Here is a 26539-nt window from a genome sequence, read left to right as displayed (position 1 = left end):
ATATAGAGGAAGGAGAAACAGAAACATCTGACTTTCTTGCAAACTATATACGACCTTTGCTAAAAGCTAAACAAACTATGAAACTGCTTTGACTAGAGTGTAAAATGAATCTTCTAATTGGCTTAGGAAGCTAATTAGTAAGAGAAGCTTTAGCTCTTAAAAACTAATGTAAACTCTCAGAGCTTTTCAAGAGCTGTAAAGGGTTTCATTAATGATTAATAAGAGCAAACGAAATAATTCCAGTTTTGAGAGCTACAAGCAATGTAGTTCAAAGGTCATTAATTGAACCTACATTGGGAAAGTGGGAAAGTTTATTAAACAATTACCACTGTACAAGGGCCACAATAAAACCTCACAGGAATTACATGTATATGCAGTTAGCAAAAAATATTGGGTGATATCCACCATTAAGGCATATTCAGAAAAGACAAAATGAACATCAGTGGACTCAAGTATCTTAAGTCCACCGATTTCAATAAATTCACTCTGAATATTACTAATGATGGACATTACCTACATTACCTTTTTCTTCTATTTGGGGACAGAATTAAATCTTGCAACTAAATTGGATGCGTATCTGGAAAATTATCTTGAAAACAACAGGTAGGGAAAATTGTGTTTCTGAATGCAGAACTTTCAAAGTGTGTACCACTTCAGAGCATACTGTCCATGGTTAGTCAGAAACAAGTCCAACTGTATTCAGTGAGGCTTACTGTCAGGTAATTGCGAAGGAGGCTGAAACTAACCATTACTTTTCTTGGCAATCAAAATAATTTTAAAATCAGCTAGATTTAAATCAATCCATCCTGCTTATAATATATATATATATATATATATATATATATATATATATATATATATATATATATATATATATATATATATATATATGCTTTCGTAGATTTTCACGGGTACAGGAATGCAGGTTTTGGTGTCCTCGGGTGTCTTCCCGTGTAAAAGTTGGGGTGTCTAGGCGACGTTTCGACGAGGTCTCACTCGTCATCTTCAGGCTGGTGCTTTCGGCTTCTTGTTACTGGAACAGTAACAAGAAGCCGAAAGCACCAGCCTGAAGATGACGAGTGAGACCTCGTCGAAACGTCGCCTAGACACCCCAACTTTTACACGGGAAGACACCCGAGGACACCAAAACCTGCATATATATATATATATATATATATATATATATATATATATATATATATATACTTTCGTATATATATATATATATTCCACAAAGATAAACTTCCCATTCTGAATGCTTACAGCTGATTGATATTCTCACCGGCAAAACCTGCAAGTGAAAATCTGCAACACATACTGAAACAAGATTAAGCAGACAGCAGCAAAGCAAGCCATTTTTGCAAAAGAACTTGCTAAATGTTGCCTGCATAGGAATCAAGATGAGTGTGCACCTCCATTTTTAGCTTATCTCAATTCACAGTATAGTGACAGGCTGCCTGTGAGTGCTTTGGAGCCGCCTTAGAGCAGGCTTTGGCCTGTCACTCTACTGTGCACTGGAAACTTGTCTTTCAACTTCATACTCAAATAAAGACCACAGGGACATCACAAGCTCTACTGCGTCTGCACTACCTCCACTCATTCCAAATATGACTAACATCAGAATACCCACACATGCCCCCACTGAAAATGAACACACAGTAATAATGCACGATGAGGCTGCATCAAAATTCATCAACTGCAAGGAAATGAAGTAAAGAGCAGAAGCCTATATAATTGTTTCAATTGGCTAAATTCAGGTATACAATGAAGGAACAGAACTTGTTAATTCAGTGTTTACAGTGTTAAACTGATACCCCAACAAGTTCATTCATGCGATTTTTAGGAGCTCCATCTACAACCATCAAATTTAACACCAAAATTTCTGCATGCATGAATAAATTCCCTTTACTTCAGAAAGACCAGTGAGTGGGAGTGGGATCAGAACTAATAAATATGGGATTAGTAATATTTGAAGTTTCCTTGTTTTTTCCCTATTTGGACATGATCTTTCAAACATGGGCAGAGTGACCATAGGCAAAGGAATCTCCAGACTTTAGGGATAGCCAATATAATGCCATCCATGTAATGTTGGGAGTTCAACCCACATCAGCCCCAGCCAGCATGGCAAATGGTTAGGGATCAAAGTAGAGTCCAACAAATTGTGGAGGGCACCACGTTGGCTATCCTTGCCATAGGGCTTAGCAACCCCATTTCTCCCCTTTTCCAATATGTGCCTGTGTGCAGGCAGCATAGCAGAGTAGTTTAGGGAATTAAGAGGTCAATGTATTGTGGGGTTATGAGATGGGGATACCTGTTCCATATTAACTGCATGTTGTGTTACTCACATGCACGCTGGAAGCAGAGGGGCAGGGCAGAATCAGGGCTCTGTTAAGGATTATGGCGATCCCTCCAAGGTAGAGCATTGTACCTGTCCTAGGACACATTGTATTATCACAATCCTACCCTGATAGAGACTTGAGATAAAATAAGAGAAACTATGTTCAGGATGCTTACATAACTCCCTTGTTGTTTAGAATACACATCAAGGCGTGCATCTCCTGAAGTTCTTTATATGTAATACCTGAAAATGGGGCAATTTAAAAAAAACAAAACACACCACCCACCGACTAACGAACAGGAAAAATGCTTTATTTCTTTATGGGGAGAAACCAATTTAGCTCAAACTCCATGATTAATTTTCTACTGCTTAAGGAAACTGTGTTTAACACACAGAGCACTCATACATTTAAACTTAACAGGTGTTAAGTTGTGTTAAGCTAAACCAGGCCAACCGCTTTAGCAAACGATGTAACATCTTATGGAAGCTAGTTTCTTGAACAGTCAGACCTACCACTGTTGTTGCAGCTGGTAATTAAATTACTGCACCTGACAGCATTGACAGGCCTACAGTCAATGCTTGACACCTCTAATGTAGTGTACAAGACCAGGAATAGCAAAACTGGTTTCAGAAATTCTAACAGGGCTTCAAGTCTGAGGCACAACTAGGAAGATTGATGAAGTATGACTGGCTGTTAAAACAGTACTATCTTTAAAAAAGCAGTTTTAAAATCAAGTGTAAATGTAATATATTGTACAGTACATCAATGAAATATATTGTGCAAAGGAACTGGCAAAAATGAATATACTAGCACTGGTTAAATATAGTAGTTGTGTAGGCAAAGTTGCCTCTTTTTCCTTTTCATTGCCAGTTGCATCTTTTTACAGAACTCTCGTTGTGGTTCATATTAATCTTAAATACAGAAGCAGATAAAATATTCATCCACAGAAATCCTACTTATGGATTGTCAAACACAGTACACCTTCATCATCCACATAGATCCCCTTCCCACCACTGCTCATCAGGGCAGGTACTATTTAAAGAAGCTGATTTTGACCTATGGCACTAAATTTGTTATCCTTCCTCCTTTCAGCCCACAACATTTGCTACATTCCTGCAAGAATGGAAAGGCAAACCAGCTGCTATCCAGCTCTGAGAGCTGGCCAAAGTCAGAGCCTGGACATCTTAGATTTTTAATTTAAGCCGACTTTCTGTTGCTATGATCAAATGTGTATATAGTATAGTTTTCATGTGTACTTTAACCCAAGAGACAGGCTGGTTTCAACATATGTTTCAAAAACACAGCTTCTAGATAAAACTTTGAGCTTTCGTTCTGTTATGAAATAACACATTTTGTTAGACTGAGAGATTCTTATTCTTTTTAGAAGAAGGCAGCAGTATTCAAAACCAGATTTGCTTCCACTGAAGCCTGTCCCCAATACACTCCAGGGCTAGAACAGAGCTGGAGTTCCAATAATTAACATACCACTTTGCAGACCAATAACAAAGCAGGGTAGAGTAACTATGAATCCACACTTTCAGTCTTAACTGTCTAACAATGAGCTCTGGGGAAACCATCAATTATTAGATTAGAATCATTAGGAAATGGTTAGGCTGGGGGAGGGTCATAAAAAACCAAGTATATCTGACCATTAAAAAGTAGAGTCTTCACCCATACTCATTACTAGCTAAATGGCTATGCTCACTACATTTTATCTCAACTTACCACAAAGAAACAATGGAACCATATTACAGCAGGTAACTGCCTAGAACACTTAAAAATGATGTATCTGAACCAATCTGGACCCTGCTATCAGCATCTGGGGCCCCTTCTCCATATGCCTCATTGAGAGGGCTGGAGCCCCTTCTCCATATGCCTCATTGAGAAGGCTGGAGGGTTGTGTTGCTACACAAGGGCCTTTCCGGCAGTGGCTCCCCATTTGTAGAATGCTCTCTCTGGCCAAAAAAGGCTCCCAGAACACAAATGTATTTTATATTCTAAGAATCGTTTGATTGACATGGCACAAAAAGAAAAAAGGATGGGGGGGTGGAGAACTTGGGTACTTTTTATTAGCTACAGAGTTTATGTAGCAATCAGCTGGAATGGAAAGATTTCAGGGAGACGAGAAGCCAAAAGCTGCTGCTCTTTCAGCAGAGCTGATGAAAAGCCCCTGCACTCCCATCTCTCTCCCCCTCCTATAGATTGACGGAATAACTGTGGTTGATAGTTGAGGGAGGAGCCTGATATTTTAAAAATGCAGACACGATTTGCAACAAAACAAGTCTACATACCTATTCAAGTTTGAACAGAACATTTTACTGGCCTCGGTAAAATAAAATAAAAAACAAGGACCAAACGTTTTTCTGCAGAAGTTATAAAAAAGGCCTATATGCTACAAATACCAAGATGTCACTCTCATTAAGTATGATTAAAAGGTGTCTGGCACAGAATCCAGTTTTCACAACAGCAGTTAGCTGTCAAGCCATAGCAATGTGTGGTAGAAAACAACATAACAACAATGATTGTGCTGAGGCTATGAATCCTGCCCTGTAATCAAACTATATACTTTAAAAGTTGATAATACAGAATAAGACAAAAAATATATATTCTTGCACAGAACTAGACATGTTAAGACTTTCATATTTAAAATGAATATTACTGTCCTTAAAAAAGTCTAGTACAACTATGCCACAACTCCAAAAATTTGCTTTTGGAAAGCGTTCAACATATTTTGGATGAAAGAAAGCATAGTGAAAGGAGAAATAAGTTGTTTTGTGTTTAACTATGAAACTTGAAATAATTTAAAATACTGTACACTAAGTGTTCACAGAGAAACATTGTTGCAGTCCTATAAATCAATGCATGCATAGTATTATGAATACCGTATTTTCCGCTCTATAAGACGCACCAGGCCATAAGGCTCACCTAGTTTTTGGAGGAGGAAAACAAGGGGGGGGGGAATTCTGAATCCCAGAAGCCAGAACAGCAAGAGGGATCTGGCTTCTGGGATAGCCTCTTGCTGTTCTGGCTTCTGGGATAGCCGCACAAAGCCTCTTCTGGGCAGCGGGATGAGGGCTCCCCTGCCCAGAAGAGGCTGCGCGCGGCTAAGCTGCCCTCTGTCCCTTCCCTCACCTCCCGCAAAAGCCAACCAAGAGCCGCGCTCCCTTTAAAGAGCACGTGGAGCGTGTTTGTGGCTCTTGGGGGCTCTTCCCCATGGAGGGAGAAGGGACTGATGGCACTAGGCTCTTTAAAGAGCGTGCAGCGGCTCTTGCTGGCTTTTGCAGGAGGTGGGGGGGAGACAGAGCCTAAACTAGTATGCGAAAAGCACTTCCATCTTTAACAGTTGCTAAATAAGTTCTCTTTTACAAGACTTGTGACAAAACAGATTTCATTTTCTTTTTTATAGCTACACTAATTCAGAGTTAAGAAATCATCATGTCCCATCATTATCTGAGGACTAAACACTCCGGGTGATATTGAAAGGTAGTTTATACACAGAACAGAGCCACTCTAAGCAATGGACTTATCTTGTAAACTACAATCTATGATAAAACTACAATGAAGCAGAAATCATAAGAATTTACAACAGTAGTTCCTTTATGTGTTAGCCAAATATCTAATGAGGCAAGGGTGAATTTTACCAAGTGAAAACACAAAACAAACTGGTTTTACTGTTTTATTTAAGGAATGATGCCTCCTTACATTTATTTTAACTTACGACTTCAATCTGTGGTTACAAGGCAATAAACTGAGATAAACTTGTGTTTGAACAAGTACTATATATTCACAATACTGAAATCAGAATGTGGTTTTCTAAATCACAATGTACAGAGTTATATCGCTATGTAGAAAAATGAAAACAGAAATGCAAGAACTAAGGCTAAAATACTAAGCAATCAAACACGCATGCTGTGATGCTCTCCCCAACAATGTTCACCTGGTGCCGACTTTGTTACCTCTTCAGTGCCAGACAAAACCCTTTTTAATCTCCCTTTTTTATCTCCCATAAAATTGTAATTAATTTTTAATCCATGGCAGAATAAGTTTTATGCTGGCTTTAGTCAACTCTTTAAAAAATATGTTGTTGTTCCACTGTATTTACTGCATTTTGTTTTTGTGCATTTGTGACACTCCAGGGGGTGTGCAGACAGAATTCAAAAGATAGGATAAAAATCTCGAAAAGAATGACAGCACTGCCTCCACAGTGCTCCACTAACTTCACAGACACCACTGCAGCCAAATGGTTCAGATATAATTAAGGAACCAGGGTAACCCTAAAGTTGCAAACCTCAGAAACAATGAAAAACAGCAACAATGACCTGTGTCCCAAGTGTCTCTGGGATACAGATCCATAAATATCTGTCAGATTCTGCAGCTGTGTCACTAATTTCCTCATGATCCCTTGTTTGTTTCTATTATCCCCTGAAGCACCTTCCCTGTGCCAGTATGCAATCCAAAACCTATCCACTCTGAACTGGTCCTTCTATCTACACCTATGGTTCTTGAGGCAGAAAGTTTAGTAAAACCCAAATCATGCCAAATATGAGCAATTTTTGTCTGTTACGCAGGACAAGTCAGTAGATTCTGCAAAATGGCTGCACTGATCATCCTCTTAGCTCTTGGAAGCAGACAGCACCACACATTTGCATTACCACAAATCTAACTTCAAGAAGGGCCACTCTTCCATTCTCTAAAATGCCAGCCATGTGGAGCTGCTTACTTGTCTCCTTCCCAACAATAAGCAAAAGCTAATAAATGTCCTCTATTGCTTCTCTATAAATTCAGCACATGCAAAATGAGCTATTCTGTTAGGAATGCTGCAAACACTAAAAAAGTTTCCTGACGCTGCATTTTAGATGTCCATCTGTTCTGTAGTGCAAACAGGAAGTTTAATACTTTTTAAAAAAAAATAGGGGGGAAGGGGCCCAATGAAAGGTTTTAAGTACACTCTCCATTTCCCCCCTGTCTTGGGGCAGGGGCAGGAAATGTTTATCTTCAACAATAGGTCACATTCTCCTCACTATTACAGCTATATTGATGCAATGGAAATAACCCAGAACACAAATTTTAACCGAGGGTATACACTGAGCGAATAACCACAAAATTTACAACTAAACAGACTGCAGCAGTACGCTATGACTTATGCTCTGGCAAACTGCCACATGCATAAAGCACCCTGCTAGAAGGATTTGCACTAGCTGCCAATCTGCTACTGGGCCAAGTTCAAGATGTTGGTACTAACATATAAGTTCCTATGCAGCTAAGAACCAGGTTACTTGAGAGACCACCTTATTCTTTATACACATTGTAGATCACTGTGGTTTGTGACTGTGAGAGTTTCTTCCACAAGTTCCAAAGATCTTATAAGTCCACTCTGTAGCAACTTGGAGCATGGATTTTAGTGTGGCCACCATCTGCTCTCTAGGAGCCTGCACATTGGCTCATTTGTGCTGTGTCATAGTTCAGCATGGCACTGCATGCAAACCAGGCCACAAGCTAGCATTTATTAAGCTACACACCAGTCCGCTCAGTTTTATTTCCAGTTCAGGAATAAAAAAATCTCAAGAACTGTTATATGTTATCCAATGCCTTAGTAAAAGTGTAAGTAGCAACTTTTTGCAGCAATACTTGATTCAGCTCTCTCATATCACTTACACTGTCTTCTCATATGCAATGCCAACAACACAACAAAACTTGGGGTTTTTTTGGGAGGGGGCGCTATCTTTTCAACATGTGAATTAGTGCTGAAGCTACAATGATACTGGTAGCTTGTGTCTCACAGATGCAAACACCCACCAACCACTAACCACAAATGGTAGCAAAGTGCTTATTTGCCTTATGTAGCCCAACTGGAAATTTGGGTGGGGAATTATTTGGGACAGGCATAGTCGAAGTTATTCCTAGCCCCAAATCTGTCACCCTTCATAAAATAAGCTTGCAATTTACTTCAAAGAAAGGAGAAGAAATACAGAAGTTTTTGCTTTGCTGGTCCTTCTCTGCTACAATGTGGCATGACTCTTTGGGATTCAAATAGTGTACTGCTGTGCCTGTTACATAAATTTACTTGAAAAGGAAGAGTAGCACATTGACTGAATCTGAAAGCATTTCATTCATTCCACAGGGACATAGCAAGTGAAGCTCTTTGGGGATTAAGGTGACATTTGTGCGCACTTCCTTCTAAGCAAGTGTACTTGAGGAGCAACAACGTCACACTGCTGGCAGAAGTAGTGTTCACAAAACTGCAGCAGCAACAGGACCCTTCTGCCCCCCTCCATGAACATACACACACAGTGTGGTGTGCTGGTAAAAAATTACACCTCTAAATAACTGAACTTCACTGCCAGAGGAAGAAGATGCTACAACTGCATGTAGGGCTTTGACATCCCTTCTCAGCTTTGCTATGGAACTGATCTCCATGAATCCCCCATTAGCAGCAATCCTTTAGTGGGTCCCTGGAAAAGACCCTGATGTTGGGAAAGATTGAAGGCACAAGGAGAAGGGGACGACAGAGGATGAGATGGTTGGACAGTGTTCTCGAAGCTACAAACATGAGTCTGACCAAACTGCGGGAGCCAGTGGAAGACAGGAGTGCTCTGGTCCATGGAGTCACGAAGAGTCGGACACGACTAAACGACTAAACAACAACAATTTCAAGGGATCTACTAATTATATGCTGTAATAATAACTTTCTAATATTTTCTGAAAGTAAAGAAGCTGAAGGTCATGCCACTATCAGTACAAGAAGAACAGCCACGTTTTGATGCAACTACATGTGAAAAATCATGGCAATAACTCTGTGGTATGGCTGCTACCTTTCACACATTGCTAGTGTGGAAGTAACCATTATCAGCAGCTCAAAACTGCAGTTCTGGACCCTGCCACCAAATCTTGGGATTCCAGCCTTGCAGAAACAGCAGGGGTACATACCAAGCCTCGGTAATAGAAATAAAAAGGTCAAAATGCATATTTTAAGCTATACAAAGAAACTGCAAGACACATTCTTGTTTGAACATACCATTTTACTTGCTTGCTAGTCGTAACCTTCTGGCTGCAATTGGGAGAAATACTGGGCACAAACCAGAGCATCAATACTTACGAATCATCAAATACTTACAAATCTGAACTACAACAATCATTTTAACACAACACCAAGTGAGTAAGTATATGCATATATTTTTACTAATAGAATAAAAAAACAAGTGGGACCTATAACAAAATGTTGCCAGATGAAGTACACTAGATTCCATTCCACCTCCCCTTTTTTATATGCCAACCCAACTGTCAGTCAGCACTGCATAGCTACTGAGCATACTCATCACTCCTAGAAGTCCCCCCCCCATTTACTGTACTTACACAAACTTTACACGCCCAGGTCTGTAAGGACGTGCCTTTTGTGTGGGGGTAGTGCCATTTCAGTTACATAAGCACTCACAGTCTGAGCATCAGAAATTGAGAAAATAACAATGCAAAAGCTGTTTCCAGCAGAAGCTTAAAACAGCAAAGTCAGCGGCATCATCACACTAAAGTGTCCTTAGATCTTTTAACAAGCTGGTAGATAAACAGAGCTAGAAAATTAAATTTTCTGAAAACCAAGACAAATCTACTGGCCCTCATCCAAGAATCAGTGTCATTGTCAGGCCCTGTATTTAATTAGCACTATTTACTGTCAAGCACTCACTTGGGTAGATCTTTTACCATCCTCAGTAAGGCTTATAGCAAATACTTCTTTTGCGGGGGGGGGGGGGGGAGGAGGATCTGGCTTCAAATATGCACCAGGTCATCTCTGAAGAGGTAAGAATTCAGTTGTCCTGTTTGTGGCCACAAAATTAAAATCTTACGTGTTCTTCACAAATTAAAGTGACATTTCTTTCATTGGCAAATCTGTAACACATCCTCTCTATCAGAACTTAAGATTTAATTTAGAAAAACCATTTTCCATTACACAACTATTATTTTAATGTGAAAACCCAGATTTAGAATAAGCAACATAAAACAACATAAAATACTATTTTTTCTAACATTCCTATTCTTTGAATCCATTTCTAGACAAACCACACACTTCCATAAAGAATACTTAACATGCAAATTATCTGCCATGAAGGTCTGATTTTGAAACCGTTTTATTTCATTCAACAAGATATATTAAATTATAACATGTGTCTTCCATGTAGCTGAAGCATAGTGTTGCACCCAATGCTGCTATTCTACACTCACAAGAGAGCTTCCCCCTCCTCTCACTTGCACTCTCTGCATAAATGGAATACATGACCATCTATGATTCTGTGATTTGTCTTCCTAACCCCGGTTTCACCCTAAGGTCCCAGGGTGGGTTACAACAATTAAAGCACAATCTGCTTTATTATATGCAGGCTTGACGCAACCAAGTTAGTGGGCTGAATCAGTGCACAGGTGTGCACTTCTCTCTCTCCACCTATGTTAAATACCTCCTGGTGTTTCAATATCTGAAGCAGAGGGGCAAGAGCTGTAACTAGTCTACCTACACCTTTTATGCAAGATTCAGGAATATTTCTTAACAATATTTTTAAATCACAGCACTACATACAAGCTGGTATCTGCGTCTAAAGCCAAGAACATATAGTCCTCCAACACTAAAAAAGGAAGTGGATATAAGAGATGGGTGGAATATGGAGCAAAGGTATGACTGTCCAGGGGTCAGCAAACTTTTTCAGCAGGGGGCCGGTCCACTGTCCCTCAGACTTTGTGGGGGGGCCAGACTATATTTTTTTGGGGGGGGGGAATGAACTAATTCCTATGCCCCACAAATAACACAGGCCTTAGTTTGCCTACCCATGGTTTACATGGCCATCTCAGACCAAGATGACCATTGTAACTCAAGCCCTGGTGCTTGTGACAGCCAGGACAAAAAACTAGGGCTGGAGTGTTCTCATAGTTCACTGTGCCAGTTCCAGAATGGTGTAGCTCAGGGCCCCTAAATCAGGCCCCTTGGGGATCTGTCAGACTTTTTGCTGTTATGGCCTAATCTGTATTGAAATTGTCCTTTGTTTTTCCGGTGTTATGCTTCGCTGACTAGCTGTACGAGTTAATCTGGTCTGTGACCGTTTAATAAAATTTGATTTGTCAGACTTTGGATCCCACAAAAGCAAAGCTTCCACCACCGCAGGTCTACCCCAAAACACCTGATTTCAAGACTTGCCATTGGTTACTGAAAACACCCTTCTTGCCACTTGGGCAACCTCCATACACCACCTGCGGTGCTCTCTTTGCCAGTGAAGGCCAGCACTTAACACTATGAAACAAAATAGTTGCAGTAAATGGCATCAGGTAGCTCTTGTGAGACCATGAAAAAAAGAAATGATTTATTCATCTGCTAAGGAATAAATCTCTCTGATCAATCCCATTTACGGTTCAATCAAAAATGTATGTTACAAAAATGAGCTCCTCAGCTGAAACATGCCAAAGAATGATACCAATAAAATGTCACATGATACACTGTTGTGGGCTAGAACCTGCTTTGTCAGTGTATGTCACAATAAATGTATTAACCACAATCCAGAGAAAGTTAGTCACATGAAATCGTGCAGAACTCAAGATGACAAATTAATCAGTCATTACTAGGTCTCACTGATTTCAACATGAATACATTATACTATCTGTCTCTGGATCAGAGATTTTGTTCAGTGGTACCTTAAACAATCTGTTGTAGTAGGAAAAATATAAGTAAAACAGCTACCCTTCTCTGACATTTTGGTAATACTTTTATATATGCTTTTTCTTCAGCATCAACATATTATGTGAGCATATGCTGATATGATATCTAACTGAAGTTTATGCCAAATCTCAAATGTGCAGCATATTTAAGCCAAATTGCTATCTCTATGGAATAACACAATTTCACGCACATTACTTTATTAAAATCTATACTCACCTACCAAGTCAATGGATTAAACATAAAAGGTCCATTAAGGGAGAAGTATTTTCTTTCATGTTACAGACAATTTGGGGCGTATTCGGTAGGGAGCAGAATCTAAGAACACTTTACATCTTCAGGAATATTGTATTCTATTACTTAAGCCTGAACCATCACTTACGTAAGATTTTGCACAGAAGATACTAGTATACCTGTTTTTTTTAATCTACAGGTCAGATCACACTAAGGCTGTTTTTTATCTCTGGGTGCTTAAGAAGTTTCCTCTCCAGTATTTGTACATCCCTGTGGGACTAACATGCACCATTACTGGCTACAGTTCTCAGGATATCATTCAGAGGCATCTTGACAATGAAATATTAAACCTACTATCCAGGTTTTTCAGCCTGCAGTACATTCAAAGTATCAAATTTAATCTAGGCAACAAGTCTCTTTTATAACCAATCCAAGATAGATCACTAGTCTATTATGCAACTAGCCCGGCCTTTCTAGATTATGTCTGTGCCAGCAATACTTCTAAAATTTGTCTACAAAAGATACAGACTGTATCTAGACATAACAAACTTTTATTTATCTATTACATGAACAAGTCCTTGGTTTGTGTACTGCAACCCCTGCCCCTGTATCCTCCAGCAGTTGTGAGAAGATTGGAAGCCTAGCATTATGTCCAAACCCTAAAGTGTGGTTTATTTTATTATGATTTAATTAAGACATCTTCATAAAATATGGTTTGAACTTAACTTGTTTCAACAAACCATACAGTTTGTCTGGGTTTGGACACTACATTAACTTTTGGTTAGTTAAGAATGAAGCAAAAGCTTCTAATTGTATCCTCACAGCCATTATGGTGGAGAAGGGAGGCAGGAGCTGATGGGCCCAATAAATGATAGTCCACATGCAGGCACTATGAGGATGTCATCACAAAAATCACTGATAACTCATCACTGAATAATCTAAATATCACTTTTCAATCCTCATACTTCTTGACCTTTGTCTCTGGTATGGTTGATCACTCTCTCTTACTTACTAAACAGGTTTAACTTAGAAAGGTTCAATAGAAAGGTTCCTGTGCCAGATCATAAACTGCTTTTGATAATCCCCTAATATTCAAACTCTGTTTAGAAGGAGATGGTGGAGAAGCACACTACATTTTGTAAACTATAGTCCTCAAGTCTACAGCTACACTCTAATGCAGGTGCTTCCATTGTGACACCCACAGGTACACAGGGATCCATAGAGATCTTCCCTGGTAACTGCAGGGTCCCCTCTGCCCAGCTGAAATTAGGCTTGAAATAATAATTCTATTGTACCAATAAGAATAATAGATTGTTTTGTGTGTGATGCCATGACAATTCCTCTAGTGTGAAAATATGTCCATGGACCAAGAAATGGTTGACAATCCTGGCCTTAACGTCTCAGATGTCAAAATTATATATATCACACACACATCTATACATATGAATAATTGCCTGATTTAAGAAGCCCGAATTTCTAGGCCAGTTCAGATGCAATGAACAAGGCACTGTGTTTATTTGCTCTCACTTCTTGCATGCTCAGCTTTCCTTCCTCACCTTCCAATTTACTAACACGTAATGGTTTGTCTACAAATGAGAATTCTAGATTATTGTTTAAACTGGTTTTACAATTCTGCTTTGCCAGTTAGGATGCTAACAGCAAACTAAGGTCTGAAACTAAACTGGGCGTGAGGGAGGAGAATGCATGCAAGTGCAGAGCTCATTTACATAGCATAAAATCAAGATTAGGAGTTACAGCTGGACCAACTAAGTATGTGTGACCATACAATAGGATTTCCATTACCCCAGACAGATATAGGTGTGATCAAAGTGGATACAATCTTTACCTCACTTTCTTATGGTGCTCTGACCTCTGATTAAATGTTTAGTGCATTTTAGCCAACAAATCATGTTCATGTATGAGGCCAAAATTTCAGCAATAATAATAATAATAATAAAACAACAACAGCAACTTTCTCAAAGAACAAAATGGATAGTTTATGGATACAATTAAATAAAACTACATTTTCATTCATAAAATAGCTATTTTAATATGCATTATTTAAAGACAACTTACCAAGACTCAATGAGGCAGTCAAATCAATAGCACAGGTTATGTGTCTGAAAGGTTCAATATTCAGATACATCTCAAGCATGCTATAAAACAAAAACAAACAAACTGTAAATATTCTCTATTTACCACTGGTTATGTCATTCACGCTAAAACAAAATCACTAGAGTATTTGGCATTCCCAGTTATTACAATTCCCTCAATCATTTCTAAATAATTCTACTGTAACAATGTGGCTGTGTCCAGGCATCACACTAAAAAGTGTTTCAGCGTTGTGTGACTCAGCCTAGCCCTGTTTAAGTTGTACATTTCCCTTCTGCTATCCTCCTCCTGCACCACTCAGAGGTGTAGTTCAGAAGCTTTCACTTCTACTTGCAGTTATCCGTGACTTGTCATGGTGTCCAAACTGTGAATTGTGGTTAATATAAAATATTCTTAGTTTCAACAAGGCAGTTTATTTTTTATTTAAAAAAACAACCTTGAAAATTAACCATAGTTAGTTTTAATCACACCAGATGAAACAAACTGCAGTTAAAAGAATGTGAAAGCAAAATGTTAACAACTACTAATCCTGGCTGTGCAAAAAGGGGAAGGAAGCCTGTACAACATCCGAACAAGACCCAAATGTCTGTTTAATGTACTCTATTTTCAGATCAGATGATCTAACCACAGAATTCTGCTGCTTGAAAATAGGGTTCAAGATACTCAACAATCTCCCCCCTCATTCTATCACACGGCTATACTGAATACAGTAAGCAAATATGCCACCCAAAACCTAGATATACGGTATGTACTCAGAAACACATCCTACTGAGTGAGTGAGCATGCACAGGATTGCAGGCCTGCCTCTGCTCAGAACATCTGAGTGACTCACCAAAACACAATGTTATTTATTCTGAAAAAGATAGAGACATCCTCCAGAATTCTGCAGGATTCAAATGAACACAGAGTTCTCACACAAGTAGGAATACAGTAGGATGCAAGGACTGTTGAGCAGTCTCTACTTCCATAAGCTCACTGGGCTGGGACATCTGCACTGATGTAAATTAAAGTAAGCTTTAGAGCAGAGGTGGGGAAGCTACTGCCCTCCAAGTGTTGCTGGTCTACAATTTCAACCATCCCTGACCATTTGGTCATGCTGGATGGAGTTGACATGGCTTAGAATCCAACAACATCTGGACAGTCACATGTTCCCCCCCATCTCTGCTTTAAAGAAAAAACTAGCAGTCTCACTGTATCATTTTACAGCCACTAAATAGATCAAAATCCCCACCCCAAAACCTAGGCACAATCTTCACCATTACAGGACCAATTTACAACTTCACAAGTACAGTATGAAGTTTCAGAGTTAGAGTTGAACATATTCACTTTTTAAGTTCTTGCGAATTCTCACACTAACTTTTTGTGAATAACTTCACAAATTAAACATAGAATTTCAACCCTTCTTCCCAAGAAAGGGTGTTACATTTTTTCAGTTTATGTAAACATCACATTTTTTACTATATTTATGCTATAGTGTATACACATATTTTACACATACAAACCCACACACCCGTCAGTCCAGCAACTCATTCTACACTGAAAGCTGAAAGGAGTAAGATGCAAGTATACTATTAGAAAAAGATTTAGACCCTTGACAAGTTGCTAAGTTGGACCATGAATATGTAGAATATATATTCCTACAAACTCCCAAATCCACACAAGTGATGGTTCTTCATGGTAGGACTGTGAAGAATGAAATGTTTCTTTTTAAACCCCAATATCAAGTTTTAAAGCACTAGCATGTGCATGGATAGGTTGGGGAAGAAAATTACGAAGATTTTAAACACTTTTATTAAACACCTTAGGATTTTCCTACGCCTGGCAAAAGGTCTTCCTGCACAGCTTGATTTCTACATGTCATTTTCACCCACCACTGAAATGACAAACTCATGTTTTTACTCATACCTAAACCAGGCACTGTGAGGACCGGTCATGTACTGTATACTATTACACCCTCAATTCTAACCATCACCATCCTGCATAAACAGGGAAATAAATTATTATTTTATTTTATTTCACAGCATTTATATGCTACCTGATTGTAATAAAACCTCAAAAAGCATATCTAGTATGGAACAGCAGGAAACAATTCTCTAGCACAGTACTGTCTATGAAAAAACACAGGAGAACGAATAGATGCAGAGGTAGATGGAGGCAACATGAACATCCTTAAAGATTTTACACCTAAAAGGTATCAATACCACAGACTGGAAACTCTTGGCATAAGCTTCAAAGTAGAACGTCTGCATCCATGTCCCTCACAACGAATATGACTAACATTTGAAATACTAGGTTATAAAAGAAAGATTATGTGTTAATAAGATGCAGTCTTACCACAGTGATTCGTGCTCTGGTAACCTCCTGTTAGAACTACAGTAATGTGGTGTGTGTGCTGTATGCGTGGTTACATTTGAAGACAATCCAAGGGGTTCAGTTAGTGCAGAATGAAGCTGCCAGTTCAGCTGGATGGAATCACAAAACACCAATTCTAAAGGACTTACATTGACTGCATGTTCACTTCTAGGCCAAATTCAAGGTGATGGTCTATGAAGGAATGCCTTTCCCAGAACCAACCTGCCCTTGCCCCAATATCTTCAGAAGCAGCTCTTCTCTGCATACTACTGGTGGCGGTGGGCGTATATTACATTGTGATGCAAAAAAGAAGCAGCAACATTTACCTTGTGGTGGCCCTAGTATTGGAATGCACTTGATCTAGTTCTAGTACAGTGGATGCTCAGATTGCAAATGCGATCCGTGTGGGATGCATGTCCGCAACCCACAGCGGCACGTCTGCGCGTGCGCGGGTTGCGATTTGGCGCTTCTGCACATGCGCGACCACCAAAACCCAAAAGTAACCCGTTCCAGTACTTCCAGGTTTCAGTGGTCCGTAACCCGAAAAAACGCAACCTGAAGCGTCTGTAACCCGAGGTATGACTGTAGTATGCTTGGCACTGACACTATTATCATTTTGGTGCCAAATACAGACTCACCTGTTTGCCTGAGCATTTGAAATGTATTGGTATATTTACTGTCCCAGGGTGAGGAGCCTGCTCTGTAGTGGTAGTCAGCTAAGTTTTACTCAGTGCAAACACACTGAAATTCTAAGCACAACAGGTTTACTCTGGGTAAAATTTGGTTTAATATGTTTTTAAGCTGCTATTGTTATTTACAGTTTATCAATTTATTTCAATATCAAGTTTGCTGTTTTTAGTTGACTTTTTGTTGTAGATTGTATGTTGCACTCCACCCTGGATAGGGCTTTGTACACCAAAGCCAGCACCTTGAATCTAGCCTGATACTTAATTGGCAGCCAGTGCAATTCTTCAGCACCAATGTAATATGATGTGACTATTCCATCCCAGTGAGCACTCAAGCCTCTGCATTTTGCACCAGCTGCAGTTTCCAGGGCAACCCCAAGGACAGTCCCACATAGAGCACATTGCAGTAATCCAATCTGGAAGTTACCAGCACCTGGACAACAGGCTATCCTGGTCATGAAACGGCCTCAGCTGTCTTACTAAATCTGGTAAAAAGCACTACTCGATACTAAGGCCTAGAGAGATGGATCCAGGAGCACAAAAACTGCTATGGAAGTGAGTGACTTTGCCCTCAAAGTGCCTTGCAAACAAACAGCAACACTTTCCCGAAAGATCTAAAATAGACTTCAGAAAATACAAAAAGGTTCAACTGGACGACTTGAAGATGCAACGGAATCAAAGAATTGGGCCTTCTTCATTGCCCTTATTGGCATGCAGAAAGACTCATGCAATAAATACATAATTACAAGGATGGGGAACCTTTTCAAGCCTAAGGGCCACATTCCCTTCTGAGCAACCTTCTGGGAGTCAATTGCCATTAGTGGACAGAGCCAAAGGCAAAAGTAAAGTGAATGCAAATTTTACAGATGTACAGTAGCTTAGTTTTTCCAAACATCCCTTCTCTATCCTCCATCCAGGCAAACAAGAAACATCATTCAAGGACACATTCCAGCCACACAAAAACATTCAAGGGTGGTGTGGAGCAAGGTCATATGAGCCGTGTTAGTAATGCAGATATATAAGCTAATCACTAAATGGCACCTTAAACTTAGGTTATGGGCACCACAATGGAATGTCTAAGCATCTTTTTTGTGGTGAAATTTATTTGCTTTGGAAATAAGCCCCGTTGTGTCCAGTGGGGCTTACTTATCCTCAAGTAAGTGCACCTAGGATTGCAGCTCATGTGGCAACACAGACGCCAAGTCTGCTAATTCACACGGCAGTGCAGAAGCACAAGCTACATATCTTTTGTTGTGGTGCTGCCACATGCAACACCACAGCACTAGCCAGCTAGATGGAGAGGTCAGTCATCAACCTGGCATCCAGAGATCTCCACGGTTGCAAAATGCACCTGGCACATTGGGAATTTTGAACACCAAGTACGCAGTATGGCCAGGAAGGGGGTGTGGCCCAGGGACAGTCTTAAGGGACAGATAGGATTATAGGGCCAATTGTGGCCCACCCCGAGTTCCTCGCTACTGAACTATTGCTCTGAAGATAAACCATCGTTCCATTAGAGCAGTGATGGCCAAACTTGGCCCTCCAGCTGTTTTGGGACCACAACTCCCATCATCCCTAGCTAACAGGACCAGTAGTCAGGGATGATGGGAACTGTAGTCCCAAAACCAAGTTTGGCCATTACTGCATTAGAGGAAATGAAATCCCATCAAGAAAAGACTATCTACTCAACTTCTGGATACAAGAATCACCTGCCAACAGGACCCATGTCACATCAAGATTCACCTTTAGCTTACGGGCCTCATGCCCTCATTCAACCCATTATTGCTTCCAGTCAGCAATGGAATTACACTGCTATCTTTCTCTTGCCTGGATACTTTATCAAAATAGTATCTGGTGGCCCTCTCACAAATTATGTGGTCAACACAGCAGCAGCTTCCTCCAAATAATCAGCAGTGGTTTTCACAGAGGAAGATGTATATTGAGTCCTCTACAGGAAACAGTTATTGCTGTTGTACAGGTGCACATCCTCCTTCATGCTGCTTGGTACAACACAGTCCGTCCCCCCGTCCCCCAGTAGTTTTACACATCAGTTCATTCTGTGTCTTCCTCTGAAAAAGAAAACAACCTTCTTTTCTACAAGTCTCACTTAAGAGTCAGGAGACCATGAATAGTAACCAATGGCGATCACAGTTGAAGAAACATATTAAAGAGCATACCCCTAACATTCAACTTAATAGGAGTTTTGCCATTGGCTTTGTTCTGTGTTTTTATTTTGTTCATAGCCTCTTTATATCACCCATTAACAGAAAATTATCTAGGCTGTGTGCAATTTTTAAAAAACCCTCATAAGGTGTAAAAATGCAATACGAACATAAAAGTGAGTTCAAAAATCAGGAAAAAAATCAGAATAAAACAAGCCACAATGAAAAAGCATTCTAAACCATTAAAGGCAATCAACTGAAAATCAAATGTTGCTGAAAAGACCACAATGTAGCATTGGACCTCTTTGGGCAGCTCCTCTTTGGTAGGGGCATTCCACAATGAGGAACCACCACGGAAAAGGCCCTCTCGTTAGAAGCCACCTGCCTCAGCCTTATTTGGCAACAGCATCTACAGAAACACTGCCGAAGATGATCTGAGGGTCCAGTTAGTACTTTGTTTATACTCACTAGATTTAATTATATGTAACATTACATTGTTGCCTTCAAGAGCAGCTTTTGCAGAATTATTTTAGGGGACTGAAGTTATCCAGAAAGGAGCAGAGCAAAAACCATGCTGTATGTAAGTGCATCTCTACAGCAAAGTTCATATTACCGTAAGTCCTAAGTGTTTATGTACTAAAACTTTCCAGGTCACATTCAAAGTTTTTTTTAATAGAAAACAAGCACTGAACTAAACAATGCCTGCAGGTTTGTATTTTCAGTATATAAACACTAATCTTAGTTTGTTTTTGAAAATGTGAAACAAATTGACAGTATCACACCTGTTTTCATTCCCTATTCACATTCCCAGTTATATGTTTCAAAGTTCACCATGTGATTTGATACACAAAGCGACTGACCCTCTAAGCTCAAGGAATGTTTGCATAATGTATATACCACTAACAAACAATTAATAATATAACTACTGTACAGATAAGACAAAGCCAATATGAATCAGCCTATTTCCCACATAGTCAGCATATGATACTACTAAGAACGTCACTTGCATTACCTCACCGAAGGAGCAATGTTGTTTTAGAAAAATCAACACAGCACACACACCCTTACTAGCTTGCTACTTTAAGCTTCATTGTCCTTGCATCTTAAAGTCAAAGAACTCCTCTGTCAGATCAAAATCCCCAGGAGGAAAGAGAGCTCCATGCCCATCAGAAAACACACAATAGATCCACAGCTGACAATGCGCATCCTTCTGCATATGTACAAGAGGTCTTTGCCTACCCCCACCACATTCCCTCTCACATTATAGAACTTGCTACTATCCAATATCATCAAACAGCATTTTTCATGGAATGAATAAAGGTGCGGTAGTGTGCTGCCTTTTAGGCAGTGTGTTGTGTAATTGCAACAATGTGTAATTAAAATGCATGGTGTGGATCAGATCAGGGTAGTTTTTAATAACGTATGAACACACATATGCAATGCATGCACATACAGAACAAAAATGTTCTTTGTTTTCCCCATTTAATACCCAGTAAGTAGTAAATGTGTCTTTGAAGATTAAAATCTGGATTTGCTACAGGTCATACACACACCATGAAGTCAGTTTATTACTATTACTAGTGCTTTCCTTAAAAATAAACAAAAACAATGAAAAGAAAAGAAAAGAAAGAACTTGTTACATACACAATTATATTTTAGGGTTTTGTTATGCTAAGTTGTCTTAAATACTATATGAAATAAAATTCACAAGTACAATCTCACACCAATTTATTCAGTACACAAACTATTATTTAGAAATTATTTCAGAACTTTTCAACTTTCCTTCACAGCTCAGTTTTTAAAAATCTGAGTTATGTAGCCTCCCAGCCTGAGTTTCATTTTTGCATAGAACGTCAGCTTATGCCAACATGTCAGTGACATCATCAAGAAAAGGACAGAGAGCAGAAGACTGTGGGCATTGTAGTAGCAGCTGTCTTTCTAAAGAACTTTGCTATTTCTATGGAGCAACCTGTACTTTTCTTTTCTTTTCTTTTTTTACAGATGGGTGTGCTTACTATCATTTTGAAGTGAAATGCTGTGAAAGCCAACTGGGGCAGTTTAAATCTAACAAAAAAAATCTCAAACCTTTAAACAGTGTTCAAGATGAACCCACTTTAAATTTATTGTATAAATTCAATTTAGTAAACTTGTCAGAGATACTGCCTTTAACAAATTCTTTCCAGCCAAACATGTTGCACCTATCATTATCCCACCACAAAAAGCATGATTAGCTCACCATGCTTTCAAGCATTAGGTCTTTTAACTATTCAAAATTTAAAATGATTGAGTAATGATTACAGTAAGTTCTAAAATATATTAATAGAAGCAGAAAATTCAAAGCAGAAAAAGATAACCACTCATGTATCTAATCTCTTAAATACAGTATACAGAGGGGAACATAATTTAATAGGATTTTTAAAGAATTACAAAAATATTTATGATTCTGAAATTCTGTGATTTAAGATCTGTGCCTGAAACATTATGACTTGTTATATAGAGCACTACCTTTGAAAGCAAAGAGTACATAAGGGGCTAGTAAACCCAACAAAGACTTTTGAGGCACCTTAAACACTAACAAATTATTCTAACAGAAGTAACAGAATCCATTTCATGAGATGTATGTAGTACCTTCCTTTGGCAGGTAATATTTGCAGGGACTCAATGGAAGAAAAATGGTAAAAGATGGCATTATGGTAACAAAAAGTCTGTGATAATTCAATTAGAGCTGAAACTTATTTAAAACATGAACAATGACTTCACAAATGTAGCAATCTCTGATAACACAGCCATCTTAGTATTGCTATGTAAATTAACATCAGAGGGACAAAAATCCATTGTCTCTATTCAGGCCCAAATGAACAAAACCTAACTTCCTTATAAATTATAATTCAGCTGATTTATACTTGTCTCTTTTGAAAATAATAGAGCCATGTAGCTAATACACAAACATCTTACCTACAATCACCCACCCAACAAGGTCAATAATCTGTTGAAGGCTCCTCAACTGGGCAAAGGGAAATCTATCCTTGCCTTTGACTTCAATCCATGTATGTTAACTCAGAAGTCCCTCGAATTTCAGTGAAATTTACTTCCTGATAAAAGTTCATAGCATTGCAGTATAACAGTGGTACTAAGAAGCCCTGTTGAATTCAATGTGACTCCCATGTAAGTAGAGTTAGGACTGCAGCCTTTATCTACAAAGACACAGCTGGTAAGGGATAAGCTGAATTCAGTATAGTGATACTCACTATAATCAATACAACTACATTTAAAACAAGTTGAACAAGAATATCGCCACCTGATTACGTTTCTCTCTATTGAGTGATATTTTCTCAATTTTTCTATTATGAATTCTGCAACTGTGTTAAAAAAACATTGCATAAGATACAAGAAGTGATTATTCTCTTCTACTAATTTATCAATAGTCTCATATGCTATATGGGATTTTACCACTGACCAAATCTGAGTTCCAACATATTCAGTAAGAGGACCATGAATAGTTTTATCCTACTGAAATTATAAATGAGTGTCTAAAACCATACTTATTTAACCTATATATCCTTCCTTTTATTTGAAAATCTAAATGCAGCTAAACCAAAATTATAAGATCTATATTATGTAATTATATTGCAATGTTAGTCCTACTAAGAGTAGAACAAATGAAATTAAATAATGCAACTTAATCATGCCCACTAACATCAATGGGCTTACAGTGGTACCTCGGGATGTGAACGGGATCCGTTCCAGAGCCCCATTCGCATCCTGAACAGACCATAAGACGCGACAGCACGTCTGCGCATGCTGCGTTTCACCGCTTCCGCGCATGATGTAATTTTGACCGTCTGTGCATGTGCGAGTGGCGAAACCTGGAAGTAACACGCTCCGTTACTTCCGGGTCGCCGCAGAGTGCAACCCAAAAATACTTATCCTGAAGTTTATTTATCCTGAGGTATGACTGTATATTGAGTAGCACTAGATACAACCCATAATCCTGCAAAGGAACTGTAATTTGAGTGTTAAAATTTGAGAAATGGCTATTAACAAATTGGTTTGTCTATGGTGTAGATATGTCTGAAGGGTCTTTATTATTATTATTATTACAGTATTATTAAATTTTTAAACTGTCCTTCATCCAAAGATCACAGGACAGTTCACAACCCAGCAGTTCTGTATGAAAAAGTCATGTCCAAAAGGAACATCTCCGAAGTGGACAGCAGAGAAACCAGTGTGTTTCCCAAGACTCTAGGTATCAAAACATTTCTCATGGAAAGGATATGTGATTAACAGGCAAAGAAGCCAGGTACATTTCCTTTTATTTTTCTTGCCACCTTGCACACACATTTCATGCATATTTCATACATCAGTATCAGCTCCGAATGAGCACCAGGTTGATTACAGAACATATCAAGTATGGTGCAGAAGAAAACACAGATGACACGGGAAGAAAAGTCAAAGTTGCCAAGACAACCAATAACCCTGGATACCTTTGCAACAGTACTGTTGTGGGCAGGAGCCACGACTACAAGAGCTTCTGCTCCTAAGAAAAGAAAAGAAAACGCCATCACTGTGCAAGAGATGAAATCTCTGGCGTCGCCAGACTGAGCCTCGCCAGTTAAAAAGCTGGGGCAGGATTCTCGGGGAAGGTGGAGAAGACATGTGGGGGGAGAAATAAGAGCATGCTGCCTGCGTCGGATACACACTCGCAGCCTCCCCTTACACAAGGGTAGCAGCTCAGGGAGCAGGTGGAGAGGGGATTAGACGCACACCCTCCGCGCTACACGGCGGAAGGGGGAGGGAGGAGGACAAGGCCATTCTCCATGTACAAAGCGGGAGGGGGAGAAGCAGAAATGCGCGCCTCTCTCCCAGCCCCACAATCAACAACAAGAAGAGTCCCTGGCAGAAAGGAAGGGGGAGAGGCCCGTCGCCCCACCACCGCCACCCTCCCATTCATAGCCACACACTCGGCGGCGTCAGGCTGCGACGCTGGGTCCCCGGGGACTGAGGCGCGTAGCAACCCCAACACCCAGAAGCCCGCGACTAGGCCTCCGCCCTGAGAGGCCGGCACCAGCCGAGCGAGTCCCGCACGAGCACCAAGGCGCCGCTGGGGCCGCCGCCGCCAGGGGCCCCTCCCCCCACCCAGCCAGGCGCACGGCAGCGGCAATGCGGCTCCCTAGGCTGCGCTCTCACCCAGCGGCGAGCGGGCGGGCAGGCAGGCAGGGCCTAGTCGGGTCCCCCGGGAAGGGGGGACTTCGAGGGCCGCGCGCGCACACAAAAGTTGGGAGAAGTTAAAAGCCCGGCGCTAGCGGCCGCGGAGGAGGGAGAGAGAGAGAGAGGGGAGGCGACACCGCCGTCCCGTCACTCCACCCACCCACCCCAAATCTCGATTCCTTCCGAGGCGATTGTCAGGCAGGCGCTCCGCGCAACTCACTCTCTTCCCTCGGTCGGAGCAATCGTTTTTCTCCACAGAAAAAAAAACGACTGGGGTCTTGCCACACGGTTCTGCCCCCGCTCCGAAGAAGAAGCCACACGGCATTCTCGCCCGGAGAAAAGGAGAGAGAGAGAGACAGTCCCTCTCCCGTCTCTCCCCCCCCCCCGCCACCCCCCATTGTCAGCCACGCAGCTGCCACCCCTTCAGTCCTTTCTATCGAGGAACGACCCTCCTCCATGCCGAGGAGAGAGGAGGGGGAAGCAAGTCCGCCTCCTCCATTAACACCCCCTTCCACTTCGCTGCGAGCACCCCGCTTTCCCCTTCAGACAGCTCTGCTCTTCTCCCACTCATTTAGCCAAGGCGCCCCCTTTCCTCCACAATAAATCTTGGGGGGGGGTCGGGGGGATGTGGGTAAAAAACCCCAACTTCCCATGTATTACTACCCCCCCTTTTTTTTTTACTTTCATCTCCATGCAGATTTCGGGGTGCGACAGAAAACTGGAGGTGCAGCCACACACCCGCCGCCGCCACCACCACTCATAAAAGAACACCAGACACCCAGGCTGACACCTCTCTCGCTTTCCGTCTCGGGAGAGAATAAAACCTCCACAACTTGCCTTTTTTTGCGGGGAGGGGGGATGATGGGGGGCAAGAAAAGTCTCGCGGACACCCCCTTTTTTTCCTCCCTCGCCCCCGAAGTTCTCAAGGCAGCGGCTCCAGACACTAAGCAGCCATCCCCAGCAGCGCGGCGCCACACAACCAGGGTTATTATACAACACACACACACACACACAACCGGGGAGGGACCCCCTCGGCCAGCCCCTTCCCCAGCCTATCCCGCCGCGAAAGGGACCCCGCGGCGAGGGGCGCGAGGGTGCCTTCCCTTACCGAGGTCAGCAATGTCTCCGGCTGCCGTCGCCCAGGCTGCTGCCAGCGCTGACCTTCGCTTTGTAAGAGGAAGCTGGAGCTGCTGAGTCCTCCGCGGCCGCCATGTTCCCGTTTTAATCACTGGCTGCTTGTTTATTTCAATGGGGACCCTCCCACAGCTCACTCTCCTCCTCCTCCTCTCCGCAAAGCTACCCAGAGAGAGGAGGGACTGGGAGGGCCGAGGAGACGGAGAGGGAGAGCAGGGCCGCCGCCGCCGCCACTCCCTTGCCTTCACCAGGCGCAAAAGTGGCCTCGGAGGCGAGTCCTTTCGCTCGGCAGGGAGGCAGGGCGCGCACACACCACGGCACGCACCCGCACCACGGCTTACTACCGGTCTGCGGGAGCGGAGAGGAAACTTCCTTCGCCGCCTGCGAGGCTGCGTTCTCGCCCTGGAGCCGAAGACAAATGAGCTCGGCCGAGCGTCAGCTTGCAAGGGGGTGGGGTGGCGGCTGGGGGAAGCAGCCTTGCTAACCCAGCGCAGGATTTGGAAATGTTGCCATTGTGCCATTAACAGACAGGGAGAAGGAATCGCTCGAATCTGATTTCTTTTCTTTTGTTGTCCAAAAGAAAGGAAGCGAGGAAGCATCCGTGCGCCACCTACGCTGGCGATT

At 41.2% G+C, this 26539-nt stretch overlaps 1 protein-coding gene across 10 annotated transcripts in view; it reads right to left on the bottom strand.

The window, feature by feature from the left end:
* Positions 1–26287, bottom strand: part of NCOA2 (nuclear receptor coactivator 2) — a 125434-nt gene extending 99147 nt beyond the window's left edge. For 2 of the 10 annotated variants that reach the window (XM_081919684.1, XM_081919682.1), the window contains exons 1-2: positions 25890–26286; positions 14338–14417 (exon numbers count right to left, since the gene is read on the bottom strand). The gene's annotated coding sequence lies outside the window, so the exon portion shown is untranslated. Of the gene's footprint in view, positions 1–14337; positions 14418–20585; positions 20707–24057; positions 24713–25889 lie in introns of those variants that run through there. The other 8 variants (XM_081919690.1, XM_081919683.1, XM_081919689.1 and 5 more) reach the window with 7 other exon arrangements.
* Positions 26288–26539: the final 252 nt, after the last annotated feature.

The sequence above is a fragment of the Podarcis melisellensis genome, assembly GCF_964234715.1.
Source record: "Podarcis melisellensis genome assembly, chromosome: 7".
Taxonomy (NCBI): domain Eukaryota; kingdom Metazoa; phylum Chordata; class Lepidosauria; order Squamata; family Lacertidae; genus Podarcis; species Podarcis melisellensis.
This window is presented reverse-complemented; position numbering and strand designations above follow the sequence as displayed.